The sequence below is a fragment of the Spermophilus citellus genome (assembly GCF_964194105.1).
Source record: "Spermophilus citellus genome assembly, chromosome: 7".
In the NCBI taxonomy this organism is placed as follows: domain Eukaryota; kingdom Metazoa; phylum Chordata; class Mammalia; order Rodentia; family Sciuridae; genus Spermophilus; species Spermophilus citellus.
In genome coordinates, this window is record NC_138188.1 from 133,981,383 (window position 1) to 133,996,702 (window position 15,320).

A 15,320-nucleotide genomic window follows, 5' to 3' on the forward strand; every position below is an offset into this window, starting at 1 on the left:
AAAATGACCCTTGACAATAAATTTAAGAATAAATGCAATAAAAACATCCCTTTCACTTTGAATCTATCTATAAATACAAAATTGATTCCTCTGGATACAGAGTCTATATCCTGAATGTGTTTGAAACACAATCTTGTTCTATATTTCTCTTCTGCATCGGTACTTCAACAGAAAATTTGATACGTATGTGGGCCAATGAAAAAGGGTAAAGAAAAAGAACAGAAAATGACCTGTTTCCTGTCAACATGAGATGGCTTTTATTTCCTGTGTCTGCCTCTGCACTAAGGCCTTACATCACTTCAATCAGATATTCTGAACAAGACTGTCATTCAAAATATAATGGAAAATATGTTACCGGTTTCCATAACCTCTAGAGGTCACTTGACTTCTGTTTTCATAAGTGAAACTTTTAAGCGAGGAATATTCTTTCCAAGCCCAGAACTGAATCATACCCTTCATTCTAATCACTTAAATTTAAACTAACATGTACCCCAAACTTGATTTTCTGGTTTCCTAGCTAATTTGGAAAGCTTGTTGTGACTGGAATGAGGATAGCAAATCTCTTAAATTTTTTCTTTTTTATGTTCCCCCAGAAGTAGGAGATGTTTTTACATTTTGTCATCTGTATAAATTGCAAGTGTCATCTGCCGTTTTTTTCTGGTAAGAGAACCCAGATATTTGGTCAAACTCCAAATTAGCTATATGTAGCTGAGAAGGTGTATTTTTAGATGTATATGACACTTAAATCAGTGGACTCCGAATAAAGCAGATTATCTCTCATACCATGGGTAGTCCTTATCCGAACAGTTGAAGGCTTTATAAGGAAAGATTGAGGTTTCCTCATGAAGGAACTGTCCTCAGACATGCAAGAAAGAAACTTTAATTTCACAGTAGAAGATATGTTGGAATGGACCCACCATCATGAGATTTACTGTTGTACCATGTTCTGAACCATGTAGGGGTTAGAGACACTATAAAAGATATGTTGAAGGTGAAGCTAAAGTGATGAACCAAGAGAGTGCCCTCGGAGGATTCAGTGCTGCCTTCCAGGATGCAATGCAGACTTACATCAGAGATTGCTTTAAGACATTGTGTCTTCAAAAGGAAGAATACACAGATTCAGAAACCAAGGCACACAAGCAGCGGAGGCATCACCTACCATTGTTCCCAATGATTCACTAGGAACTTTGTGCTTTACATCCTTTTAACTGTAGTTGCTGAGCCACCCAAAGATTTCCTGCTCATTAGGAAGACTTTTGTGAAGGCTACTTCTGAGTGGGACAACATTACAGCTAGAATTCGGCTTTTATTGCTTTTTCATACAATCTTGCACATCCAAAAAACCACACTGTGCCTTTCCTTCATTCTGTGTCAATCATGCAAACTCTTTTTAGATTAAGGTGTGTGAGCTGAGGGAGGAAAGTTGATATCATCATTATGGCTACATGGCAGACTGGGATACCTGCACATGCACCTTATTTGTACCTTCTGGCCTGGATGCATCATTTCCAATATACAATAGATGACCTATATGTCCACCTGAATTTTTGATTTTCAAGTCCAAACAATTCAATCCATCATGAGTAGATCAAACTGCATTGTCACAAGATTTCAAGGAATTCTGGGAATTTTAAATCTTTTAAGGGAATCTAATAAAATGTTCCCAACCTACATGTCAAGATTCCTCATGAATACAAATAGGATCCTGTCTCATTGAACATTTTTTAATTTTTTTTTTAAAGAGAGAGAGAGAAAGAGAGAGAGAATTTTAATCTTTTTATTTTTTAGTTTTCGGAGGGCACAACATCTTTGTATGTGGTGCTGAGGATCGAACCCGGGCCGCATGCATGCCAGGCCAGCGCATTACCGCTTGAGCCACATTCCCAGCCCATCATTGAACAGTTTTTAATCTAATACTATAATAATTTTTCATGCTTGGGTTTATTAGGTAAAAAATAGCAATGAGTAATTTAAATGCTTGTAATATCTGCTTTCTGTGCATGAGTGCTATTTTGTAAACTTTATTTAACTAATATTTTGATGATTTTCATATTAACTAATGCTTTTTTTCATGTGTTTGATTTATTCCCTGACATCCAATACTATTTATCATATCAATAGTCTATTCAGAGCACAGACTATTTATTGTGCTTAGTAGCCTAAGGAATCTAGCAAAGAAACTAATTTTTAACTGAATACATCTTAAATGAATCAAAGTACAGATTAGTTGTTCAACATTAATCCTAACTATTGACATTTAACTTCAAGTTGTATATGACTTCCCAAATTTTTTAACACCACGAAATCATAATGAACTAATTTAATTGATATAGAACATAAACTAACTCAATTGCTATAGAACAAAACACAGGAACATTAATGAAGCAGCTTCTTACATTTGTTGAAAAAATTGAGTTAGGATTGAAAAAGGAACAAAACAATCTCTACAATAACTTAGTCTCCCAGATATATTAACAGATTCAAATATATAAACTAAGCTTAATAGTATTGCAGGAGAAACTCTGGAATTATTAAAAGTGAAAGAGTTTATAATGTATTATATGAAAAACATTTAAGGGAAAGGCATTAATTATGTAGCCATAATAACTGACTATCAGTTCACCTGTCTTGGTTTAGTTATGCAGTCATTTATTCACAGAACTATATTTCCTGGAATAAAAAGAAAGCAAACAAAAGTCTTTCAAATACTAAGAAATGCATACTTGATGTCATCCAATATAATACTTTGACTTAACTAATATGTTTTAGAAGAAATGAGAATTATAAAAAGAATGCCTTACATCAAAACTCAGAAATACAAATATAAGTATATAATAGTTATTTATATGGCAAAGAAAATGTTACAAAAAATGCTTACTCTTATTTTATTTTATTTCAGTGGAAAGTGTTTTGAGTTTTTAAAAATGTATGCTGACTTCTAGCCAATTTTTTAAGTATACCTGCACCTTATCAGATGGATACACAGATAGATATCTCATCAAATATATGTTTATAAAGAAATATAATGCAGCTAAATTTAGGAAAATATTTCATTTTTATGGAAATAAAAATGTTTTTTTTTAATTTTTTATTGGTTGTTCACAACATTACAAAGCTCTTGACATATCATATTTCATACCTTAGATTGAAGTGGGTTATGAACCCCCAATTTTACCCCAAATGCAGATTGCAGAATCACGTCGGTTACACATACACAATTTTACATAATGCCCTATTAGTAATTGTTGTATTCTGCTACCTTTCCTATCCCCTACTATCCCCCCTCCCCTCCCCTCCCAACTTCTCTCTCTACCCCATCTACTGTAATTCATTTCTCTCCTTGTTTATTTTCCCATTCCCCTCACAACCTCTTATATGTAATTTTGTATAGCAATGAGGGTCTCCCTCCATTTCCATGCAATTTCCCTTTTCTCTCCCTTTCCCTCCCACCTCATGTCTCTGTTTAAAGTTAATCTTTTCATCCTGCTCTTCCTCCCTACTCTGTTCATACTTGCTCTCATTATATCAAAGACGACATTTGGTATTTGTTTTTTAGGGATTGGCTAGCTTCACTAAGCATAATCTGCTCTAGTGCCATCCATTTCCCTGAAAATTCTATGATTTTGTCATTTTTTATTGCTGCATAGTACTCCATTGTGTATAGATGCCACATTTTTTTTATCCATTCATCTATTGAAGGGCATCTGGATTGGTTCCACAGTCTAGCTATTGTGAGTTGTGCTGCTATGAACATCGATGTGGCAGTATCCCTGTAGCATGCTCTTTTAAGGTCTTCAGGGAATAGTCCGAGAAGGGCAATAGCTGGGTCAAATGGTAGTTCCATTCCCAGCTTTCCCAGGAATCTCCAAACTGCTTTCCAAATTGGCCGCACCAATTTGCAGTCCCACCAGCAATGTACAAGTGTACCCTTTTCTCCACATCCTCGCCAGCACTTGTTGTTGTTTGACTTCATAGTGGCTGCCAATCTTACTGGAGTGAGATGGTATCTTAGGGTGGTTTTGATTTGCATTTCTCTGACTGCTAGAGATGGAGAGCATTTTTTTCATGTACTTGTTGATTGATTGTATATCCTCCTCTGAGAAGTGTCTGTTCAGGTACTTGGCCCATTTGTTGATTGGGTTATTTGTTATCTTATTGTCTAATTTTTTGAGTTCTTTGTATAATCTGGATATTAGGGCTCTATCTGAAGTGTGAGGAGTAAAAATTTGTTCCCAGGATGTAGGCTCCCTATTTACCTCTCTTATTGTTTCTTTTGCTGAGAAAAAACTTTTAAGTTTAATTAAGTCCCATTTGTTGATTCTAGTTGTTAACTCTTGTGCTATGGGTGTCCTATTAAGGAATTTGGAGCCCGACCCCACAATCTGTAGATTGGAGCCAACTTTTTCTTCTATCAGACGCAGAGTTTCTGATTTGATATCAAGCTCCTTGATCCATTTTGAGTTAACTTTTGTGCATGGCGAGAGAAAGGGATTCAGTTTCATTTTGTTGCATATGGATTTCCAGTTTTCCCAAAACCATTTGTTGAAGATGCTATCCTTCCTCCATTGCATGCTTATAGCCCCTTTATCAAATATAAGATAGATGTAACTTTGTGGATTAGTCTCTGTGTCCTCTATTTTATACCATTGGTCCACCCGCCTGTTTTGGTACCAGTACCATGCTGTTTTTGTCACTATTGCTCTGTAATATAGTTTGAAATCTGGTATCGCTATACCGCCTGATTCACACTTTCTGCTTAGAATTGCTTTTGCTATTCTGGGTCTTTTATTTTTCCATATGAATTTCATGATTGCTTTATCTATTTCTACAAGAAATGCCATTGGGATTTTGATTGGCATTGCATTAAATCTATAGAGAGCTTTTGGTAATATCGCCATTTTGATGATGTTAGTTCTGCCTATCCATGAACAGGGTATATTTTTCCATCTTCTAAGATCTTCTTCTACTTCTCTCTTTAGGGTTCTGTAGTTTTCATTGTATAAATCTTTCACCTCTTTTGTTAGGTTGATTCCCAAGTATTTTATTTTTTTTGAGGATATTGTGAATGGAGTGTTTTTCCTCATTTCCATTTCAGAAGTTTTGTCGCTGATATACAGAAATGCCTTTGATTTATGCGTGTTGATTTTATATCCTGCCACTTTGCTGAATTCATTTATTAGTTCTAGTAGTTTCTTTGTAGACCCTTTTGGGTCTTCTAGGTATAGAATCATGTCATCTGCAAATAGTGATAATTTAAGTTCTTCTTTTCCAATTTTTATGCCTTTAATTTCTTTCGTCTGTCTAATTGCTCTGGCCAGTGTTTCGAGAACTATATTGAATAGAAGTGGAGATAGAGGGCATCCCTGTCTTGTTCCGGATTTTAGAGGGAATGCCTTCAACTTTTGTCCATTCAGAATGATGCTAGCCTGAGGCTTAGCATAGATAGCTTTTACAATGTCAAGGTAAGTTCCTGTTATCCCTAGTTTTTCTAATGTTTTGAACATAAAGGGATGCTGTACTTTGTCAAATGCTTTCTCTGCATCTATCGAGATGATCATATGGTTCTTATCTTTAAGCCTATTGATGTGGTGAATAACATTTATTGATTTCCATATGTTGAACCATCCTTGCATCCCAGGGATGAATCCTACTTGATCATGGTGCACTATTTTTTTGATGTGTTTTTGTATTCGATTCGCCAGAATTTTATTGAGGATTTTTGCATCTAGGTTCATTAGAGATATTGGTCTGTAGTTTTCTTTCTTTGAGGTGTCTTTGTCTGGTTTCGGAATCAGGGTGATGTTGGCCTCATAGAATGAATTTGGAAGAGCTCCCTCTTTTTCTATTTCCTGAAATAACTTGAAAAGTATTGGTATTAATTCTTCTTTAAAGGTTTTGTAAAACTCTGCTGTATACCCATCCGGTCCTGGGCTTTTCTTGGTTGGTAGTCTTTTGATGGCTTCTTCAATTTCATCCATTGATATTGGTCTGTTCAGATTGTGTGTATCCTCCTGACTCAGTCTGGGCAAATCATATGACTTAAGAAATTTATCGATGTCTTCACTATCCTCTATTTTATTGGAATATAGGTTTTCAAAATAATTTCTAATTGTCTTCTGTATTTCTGTAGTATCTGTTGTGATATTGCCTTTTTCATCCCGTATGTTAGTAATTTGAGTTCTCTCTCTTCTTCTCTTCGTTAGCATGGCTAAAGGTCTGTCGATCTTATTTATTTATTTACGATTTAATTCTCTTAATTTATAATTTATAATAGGTATATATTATTGTTATTATGTTGCTAAGGTCATTAACTACCTGAATTTTCCAAGGATAAAAAAATTGCAAAATTTAAAGGTACCTAAAGGTAACTAACTTACAGCGTATCTGTTTTTTATCCAATGCTAAGAATCATCTATTTTTCTATTGGCTATATGCTTTTCAAAACCTTCCTTTTGTGTTTAAAAAAGTTGAGAGGCTCAACTTACATGATAAATTACATAAATGAGCTTCACATAACCCAGGAATATATTTGCTCCCTAGCAATATAGCACAGATTAAATACTAAATATAAATATATCTATTTTTATTCATATACAGAAATCTAATCTTAAACAGTCAAAAGTGCCACAAGTTAAATTAGTAATCTCAGGAAGTCCAATAAGTTCTTTCAAGTATGCTTTCAACATGCTACATAATATATTAAAATTAGTGATTTAATTTCCTCTTTATTTTTATTAGAAAACAATATCCTTTCCATAGAATGCCCTATTTTAATACTTCTGGAGGAAATACTATTTATCATTTTAACAAAATCAGTACCTAGAATCTCACTTCTTATTCTAAAATTATGATAAAGTAAAAAGTTAATTGTTTTGTTTGGTTGTCTCCTAAGCCATCAGTTTTATATGAAAATATAGAGCTAGTATAAATTTTACACATTGGATAGTTGGTTCAGTTTTGAAGAAGCTAATTTTATTATTGTAAGGAAACATGATTCAATTCATATATGTGAAGTTTATTATAGCATTTTCTGTATTGTATCTCATGAATATATATATTAAAAGCCTTTGGTGAGATTTTACATTGAAATAACACAGAGAATAATTTTATTTCGTGGTTTTCATATGTGAGATATTGAGAAATCACACATTTAAAAAGATATTCCTTCATTTCAAATGTTGAAATGTCGGTATAGATATAAATTTCTTTTGGAACAAGTCATAGTAATCATTGCCTGTAAAGTATTTTGCTCAGAGATATTTATGTTTAATATCTTGGTGAGAATAAATTTCAAAATTCTCCAACATGTTACTATTGTTGAATTGCCTTTCATGGTCTAAGACAACATTCAACCAAAGCCTGCATAAAAACCAGGACATAATGACATACTCCTACCCATCATTGCAAAAAGGAATCAAAGGGCCTCTTTGTTTTCATCAGAAAACAACTAACAAACCAACATAAACCCATCTTAGTATTTTGAATCACAGAATATAAGGGAAGCTATAAAAATACTCATCTGTTCCATTGGCTTATCCTCTGGGTGAGACTACTTCCAGACAAAACCACAAAAACAAATTTTGCTTAAGAAATAAGTGGAAAAGCAAACTAAAGCCACTAAAAATATGTGATTATATTCAAGAACACTTACTATCATCTTTTCTAAACTCTTATTCCTGCTCATACATAAAATATTTTACAGTACTCCATGAAAAGCAGAATAACTACATTGTTTTCTATGACCTCATGAAACAATGCCAGTTTTTGATCTACACCTCAAACTGATTTGCTTCCGGCTACTTCCCTGTTACACATGAAGCTGATGGCTCAGCTCACACTCCTCTTCTAACTAGTGTCTGTCTTTCTGATCCTCTTCAACATCAACCTTCTTTAACAAGCTTTCTTACATGACAGAGTTGTTTCCATTACTTCCCAGAAACTTTTAACTACTGTAATCTGACTTTTGCTCTTATTAATGAAATAGCTCTTACTGAGCCCAAAAACAGTTTCTGTCAGTAAAGCCAATAGACATTTAATAACTCTCATCTTAATTGACATTTGTATAGCATTTGGTACCTCTGACATTGTCCCTCTGTAAACTGGTTTTCTATGACATTACACTCTCCTGAGGGTTTTTCTGCATCTCTGCCCATTCTTTTCAGGGTGTGCCAATTGTTCATTGTTCTCAAACTAGGAAATATCTTGAAATTCTTTGAGATGTTGTCTGGCTTATGTTTCCCTGTTGCTCTATTCTTTCCCCAGGCAATAAGATCAGCCTGGTCCTTTTAATCCAGTCAAAAATTACTAGGGAGAAACAACTTACAAGCATCAATTAAAATGAATAGCAAAGCTGTACGGATTGAGTGATGAAAGTCTGCACTGATACTACACGAATGATGGTTTAGCCTGGAATATGTATTTGAACTTCATGTGACCCTATGATCAGTTTATAGCTCCAAGGAACCGTGAAGATGTTTAGCTTAAGAGAATTATTAAGAGTAGAAACTTAAAAGAGCGTTTGATTCTCTGGTTGATTTTTATCATTAAACAGATAACAATAACAATTATACAGTGTTCTGTATGTAGAAGTGTGGAAACATTCAAGCATTTAAAGACAATTGTTACTGCCCTCCAAGATAATCTCTTCTCCACTGGTTAAAGATGCATAAGCTTAATGAAAAATTTATATGTGTATCTGAGTATTTGTGTGTGTTCCTCTCTTTCCTTTCTCTTTATATATGAATATGTGTGCTTATATATATTTGTGTGTACCTACATATGTGCATGTTATTACAATATATTTATATGACATACTTAAACTGGCTATGTGTTTAATATGCTAATATATTTAATTATATACATCTATGACATATATGTGTGTGTGTGTAAATCTGAAATGTCTCCAAGTTCCATGTATTAAAGGCCCTGTCCAAGCCTATGGCTCCATTGCAGGTGGTGGAATCTTTAGGATGTGATGCTCAGTTTGGAATATTAGGCCATTGCAAGAGTGCCCTCAAAGGGGAGTTTGGGATACTGGTCTCTTCCTCTTGTTTTTTTCTTTCTTGACCATGAATTGAATGGGGTTCTTCTACCATGTGCTTCTACCATGATATACTACCTCACCACTGGCCAAAATGCAATGGGGAAAAAGACTACAGACAAAAATCTCTGAATCCATGAGCCAAAATAAACCTTTTCTCTTAGATAACTTGATTATCTCAGTATTATCTTGGCTAAAGTAATAGAAAGCTAAGAAATAAGAAATATATATATATATATATATATATATATATATATATATATATATATATATATTTTTTTTTTTTTTTACTTTATACATATTTAATAAACACAAAAAGTGCCAAACTCTAAATTCACACAAGGAGATCATCCAGCTGTGACTGAAGAAAATAAAGTATTAAACTACTTGTTAAATCTAAGACATTAGAGAATTAATGTGCAAATATGCACCCAGAGAATTTAGCTCTGTATCTTTCATTTTACAGAAAAATAAAATAATTTCCCCAACATGCTTCCTTTCTCTATACCTATTTTAGTCTGTTAATATTATTGTAGATAATATTATCTATATGGATTGACTTTTTTATTAGGAGCTTTTATTAGACTTATGGAAACTTAATGCTATAGGATAAGTGGCCATCCTGAAGGATCCCAATGGTAATTATAGAGGCAGGGAGTTGAAAAGGCCCATCAACAGTGTGTTCACTGTTCTCTTATAGGATTATGAGCAGGTATTGAGGTGAAATTATTAGAAAAGAGAAAAAGGAACTTGAATAGTAAAAACCTTGGTTCCTGGTAACAGAAATACCCAGCAGTGCAAGCATTAAATCCCAGCTCTGAGTTTGGCATCCTGTACACACTGTGGTAGGAAATAGATCCCCAAAGGCGTGAGCAGTCCCACCCTATAGCTCTTCTCAGGCATTGTAAGATTCCTGTGGCTTTCCAAGTCTGGCGTGGCATGTAGCTGGTACTTCTGCCTTACTGGGGTGTCTACTTTGGCTTCATATCACAGGTCATTAAGTACTATCCTATCAGGGGCTCCTGATGAGGACCTGACCCTGAAGAACATTTTTTCCTGGCCTCAGGTGCCTTCCCTTGTAATTTTGATGAAAGCCACCATGACCTCATAACTCCTGCATTCTGCCAACCTATGAAACTGGCATCACAGGGTCAATGCCAAATTCTGCCACCAGAATGAGGCTCATGAACCCATTTGAATCATAGCTACAGTGGCCTGAGAGTAATTTTCCAGTAAACCAGAATCCCAGTCTATCCTTGGGCACATGGTGATACGGGGCTCTTTCCTAAAATAATTCAGCCATAAAAGATCCTTTTTTCTTTTTTACCTTTTAAATTTTTTGTTTGTTTTAATTAGTTATGCGTGACCATAGAATGCAGTTATGCACTTTGCTATATCATTCATAGATGGGATATAATTTATTTTTCTGAGTGTGTATGTTGTAGAATCATATTGTTCATGCAGTCACATATATACATAAAGTGATAATGTCTGTTTCATTCTACTGTCTTTCCTAAACTCACATCCCATCCCCTCCTGTCCCTTCCCAAAAGATTCTTGGCAATATTCCCTATTTTCCTGATGCAAAGCACTTGTATTTTTTAACTCACACTAATCAATTTAGAAGCTGCCTGCTCTGCCACATGCTTCTCATTTACTCCTTTACACACTTTTTTGTTTCTTCTCTGACTTGGTTATGAATTTTTCAAATAATTTCATTTTACGAAAATTAAATAACAACCCCACTAAAGTCAAACTACAACCCTACTTCTGGTACTAATTTTCTGTATTAGTTAGCTTTACAGTACTATAAATATATACCTGATGTTGGATATTTATTTTAAAAATAGGTTTCATAAATCATGTTTTTGAATACCCAAAGTCCAGATGACATGGTGCTGAGTGTGAAGAGTGGCATGGCCACAACTTGGCTCCATCACCTCATGATACAGAAAGCAATGGCAGGAGCATGGACAATAGCAAGTAGATGATTACTTCTCAAACAAGAAGAACAAAAACCTGGGTATACCCAGGATTGCTCCTCTGTGAGAGTTCAAGTGATTATATGACAATAACCTTCCAGGAGCATACCACTAAGGAATTAACAACCTCCACTAGAAGCTCACCACCTACCAGTAGTGCTACCCTGGGTATCATGCCTCCAATGACATGAACCTTTGAGAGAACACAATGACATATCTAAACCATAGCAACCTATGTCAGGATGTTTGTTGGAGATATGGCAAACTGTGGAGTGACTATATTACAAGAAAACTGTACATTCTTGCTTTTCATTGACCCATTATGTGTATTCCTGCTTTTTCTTGACCCATTGTACTTTCTTTCCTGTGGCTTTATTATTTTTCTGTTTTCATAACCATGTAACTTGTGATAACTCTTTAAACTGTACAGAATGGAGGGTTTATCTATTTGAAATTATACAGGGTAATAGGGGTAACTTTCAGCAGTAGAGTGGAAGTTTAAACTTCCCATTTGGAGAACCAGGGAAATGCTGATAAAATTAGCTTTGAGATTTAACTAAAACAAGATAAGTAAGATATTATAGTAGTTGCGGATTCTGTTCCAGTCATCCTATCGCACGTACACAGGCCACCTCACTTCACAACTCCAGTGTGCCCAGCAAAAACCACTGTGCTACTCAGCTTTTCATTGCTTTGAAAAAGAGAAAAACAATTTGGAGGAGGGAGGATATATTTTGGCTCAAAGTTTCTGAAATTTTAGTCCACAGTCAGCTGGCTCCATTACTCTGGGCCTGAGGTAAAGTAGAGCATCATGGTGGAAGAATATAGAGGAAAAAATCTGTTCAGCTCATGGAAGCTGGGAAGGAGGGACAGGGAGAGACAGGACAGGGCCAGAGACAAGATATAGTAAGTAAGCAAAGGCATGTTTCCAGTGACCTACTTTCTTCAACCATGCCCCATCTGCCTGTAGTCCATTAGAATTATCAGTTCATCAAATGGTAAACTCCACTGATGAGTTTATAGCCCTCTTGATACAATTATTTCCCAAACAGCCCATCTCGGGATATCACTGTACTGGGGACCAAGTCTTCAACATTTTGATCTTCAGGGAATTCCAGATCCAAATTTGAAAGTTGATGAGTCCTTATAGTTAAAATTCTAGTTTGTAGTTTTAAAATGCCATGAATTAAGTTTGAAAATCAGAGATAGAAACTAATTTCTCTGTGAGACAATAAAAGCAGAGATGTAAACAATCATCTGATTATTCATTCCATCATGTATGTTATTAATTAGTCCTAAAAAAAAGAAGTACCAACATACATGAGTTTAAATTCTAAAAACTAGACTATGGGGAGTGTAATAATGGGCATCACTCAAAAAGTAACTAGAAAAGTAAACACAGAGAAACACGTTCTAAACAGTTTAACTCGATAAATTTAAAAGCAAAAAAAAAAAAAAAAGAAAGAAAAAAAGCATAGAATAGAAAATGTTCTATTCTCAAACTCCATATCTTAAATTTAAATTTATCAGTAACTTGTGCACCCTTTCTTCAATCAGTCAAAGAAATTGTATTCTTTACCAGATTATATACTATGTGCTTACAGTCACACAGTGTTATTGTTGATTATTATATAATATTGGTTCATCATTTTACAGCAAGGGAAGTAAGTGTTCTTCACTTCTTTCTTATTATCTAGAATACAGCTTCATAGCTCCTTTTCAATAAATCCTTTCTGATTGATAGGCTTAGATGACTCTATCAGCATGGACATATAGATTATATGGCAGGCCACGTAGACATTAGAGAATATAGTCATGAGAGGTTGAAAATCAATAGGAAAGCCAGCACTTCCATTAGAAAATAAACAAACAAAATAAAAACACTGCTAAGCTCTTTCAGAACTAAGGTTTAGAGCTCTCGAATCCTGGGAAATTATTTTAGGGTTTGTTTACCAAAGAAATTTTGTTATTGAGGATGCTGTCAAGATATAGTTTGCTTGGGTTTTGTTTGTTTCTCCTTCAAATCTTGTTGATGAGACATGCACTTGATCTTAGGATAACTGAAAAAAAAATGTTAAAAGATTCTTAATATCCCTGTCTCGATTAAGGAGAAACTTGAAATGACTTTGGATGCAATTAAGACCTGTGGGCCTTGAATTTTCTATGCACAGCTGGAAGTAAGAAAGAAGACACAGGGCAAAGATCCTCTATTCTTACTGAGTTGGCCTTGGCATCTGCTGCTCATTTGTGCTAGTTTTTGCTTTCTTAAACACTCAAAAATATTTCCAACATCTAACAATAAGAAATTTAGGTTAACTGTTTAGTTTCCATACTTCTCATCAGAGCTTCTTCCTTGTTTATTGGCACCAGGGCTGCTAGCATGACTCTGGAGTCCCTCCTTTCATCTAGATTGTGACTTTCCTTTATCATTTTCATTTTCTGCATTGGTCGATCCTTACCTGGACTTGGACATCCCATATCCTCTTCAGTGATCACTGCCCAACCCCTGCCACGGTGGCTTATCATCTACTACTGCCACTGAAGAATCTCTCAGAAAATTACATCCCTTCCACATGATTTCTAATAAAGAAATCCTCCATCCAATTGATTAAAGCTGAGATGGCAGCTGATTTTGTTACTCTTCTCCAACAGCAGAAAGAAGCCAGTTTGATTCTCTGGGCAACCATAAACACACTTTTAAATCCCAGATCAGATCCCAGTAGCCCTCTCTCCCTGTACACCATGTTGCTGATGGTTAGAATTATCTCAACCATCATGTTTTCTTGTGAGATAACACCATCAATTGTAATTTTTTCTAATGAAACCAGTCCTCAAAGCAGTCATTTTGTTAATAAGTATTTTATTTGATTCTTCCATTGGCCTAAATATTTAGAAAAATTAAGAAAATTGTTTTATCTGTAGCCTGTGAGCAACTATTTAAAACTTGAAAATTATAATGCCAAAAGTGTTATTAAATACAAACTTAAAAGTAATGTTATTGAAAATGATTATTTTATTTGGCTAAGATGACTTAAGAGATTTGTAATGACAAATGTGCTCAGAGATAAATTTGAAGATACACAGATTCTGAAATACAGACATTTCTGTTCCCTAATCCTAATCCTAACCCTCCTATAGAGAGGGCAAAGAGTTTTATTGCAATCCAACAAAAGATCCCTCCTGCAGTAACAAAGTGGAGACTCAGGATGTATAAGATAGTTTTCTTCCTTGTAGAACATGGTAATTTATAAAAATCTTTCATGTTATGAAGACTATTTTTTAAATCTTATATTTTAAATTTCCACTGTGTTTTAAACAATGCTTTCTGCATCCTGAGCAGAACCAGAACTCTCTCCATTATTATTTTTATATTTTATTATTTTGTATTTATTATGACAAAAAATTCTTAGAAATAATGAATGCAATTTTCTAATCCAAAATATAATCAGCTTTTTTAGAATCAAATAATACTTGAAACAAAATAAAAAATAATTTTATTAATTAGTTTGTTATAAAATCTTTACAATGTATAGCCAAACAATTGTAGACATATTAATGCAGAAAATATTTGAAAATAATTTTTCTTTAATCTTTGCATACATCATTCACTGCAATTATTGCAAACAACACAAAAGTTTTCAAAGTAATGGACTAAAAGCAAATGCACTATCTAAATGACCAAAAAACACAGTGAACAGGAGGAGAAATAGATATAATTTACAAGTTGGACATACAACTTGTAGATAAAAGAGAATGGCTATAATCATTAGATGGAGTTTAGTAGATGTTAAATCTCCTTTAAATATTATATTAGGACTGTAATTTCCAAATTACAATTCAATTTTATGGCTGATTTAATTACAAACACCCTTGTTTTAGCTGCTAATTTAATAAATAAGTGTACACACAAAATCCAGAAAATTGCATGCCAAAAGTGTAACTAAATACAAACTTATAAAATAATGTGATTAAAATAACCATCATTTCTCTCATTTGGCTAAGTTGACTCAATAGAAGTAGAATGACAAACATGTTCAGACATAATAAGTTTGCAAGGTTAGGATTTTGAATTCACAAGATTTAGCAGGTAGAAGACCTGGAAAAGAATTTATTGAAACCTACGTGTATAGCTGTAGTAAGACCTCAATAGGTAGTGTGTCCAGGTCACTCAAAACGATGTGTGTAGAAAAATGAAGTTACATGTGATGAAAAGCCAAATAATTTTATTTACATTTTCTTTTTTCTTTTTGTGATTCTTCAAAATCCACTACATCCTACCTCTTTCCTTGTGATATTCA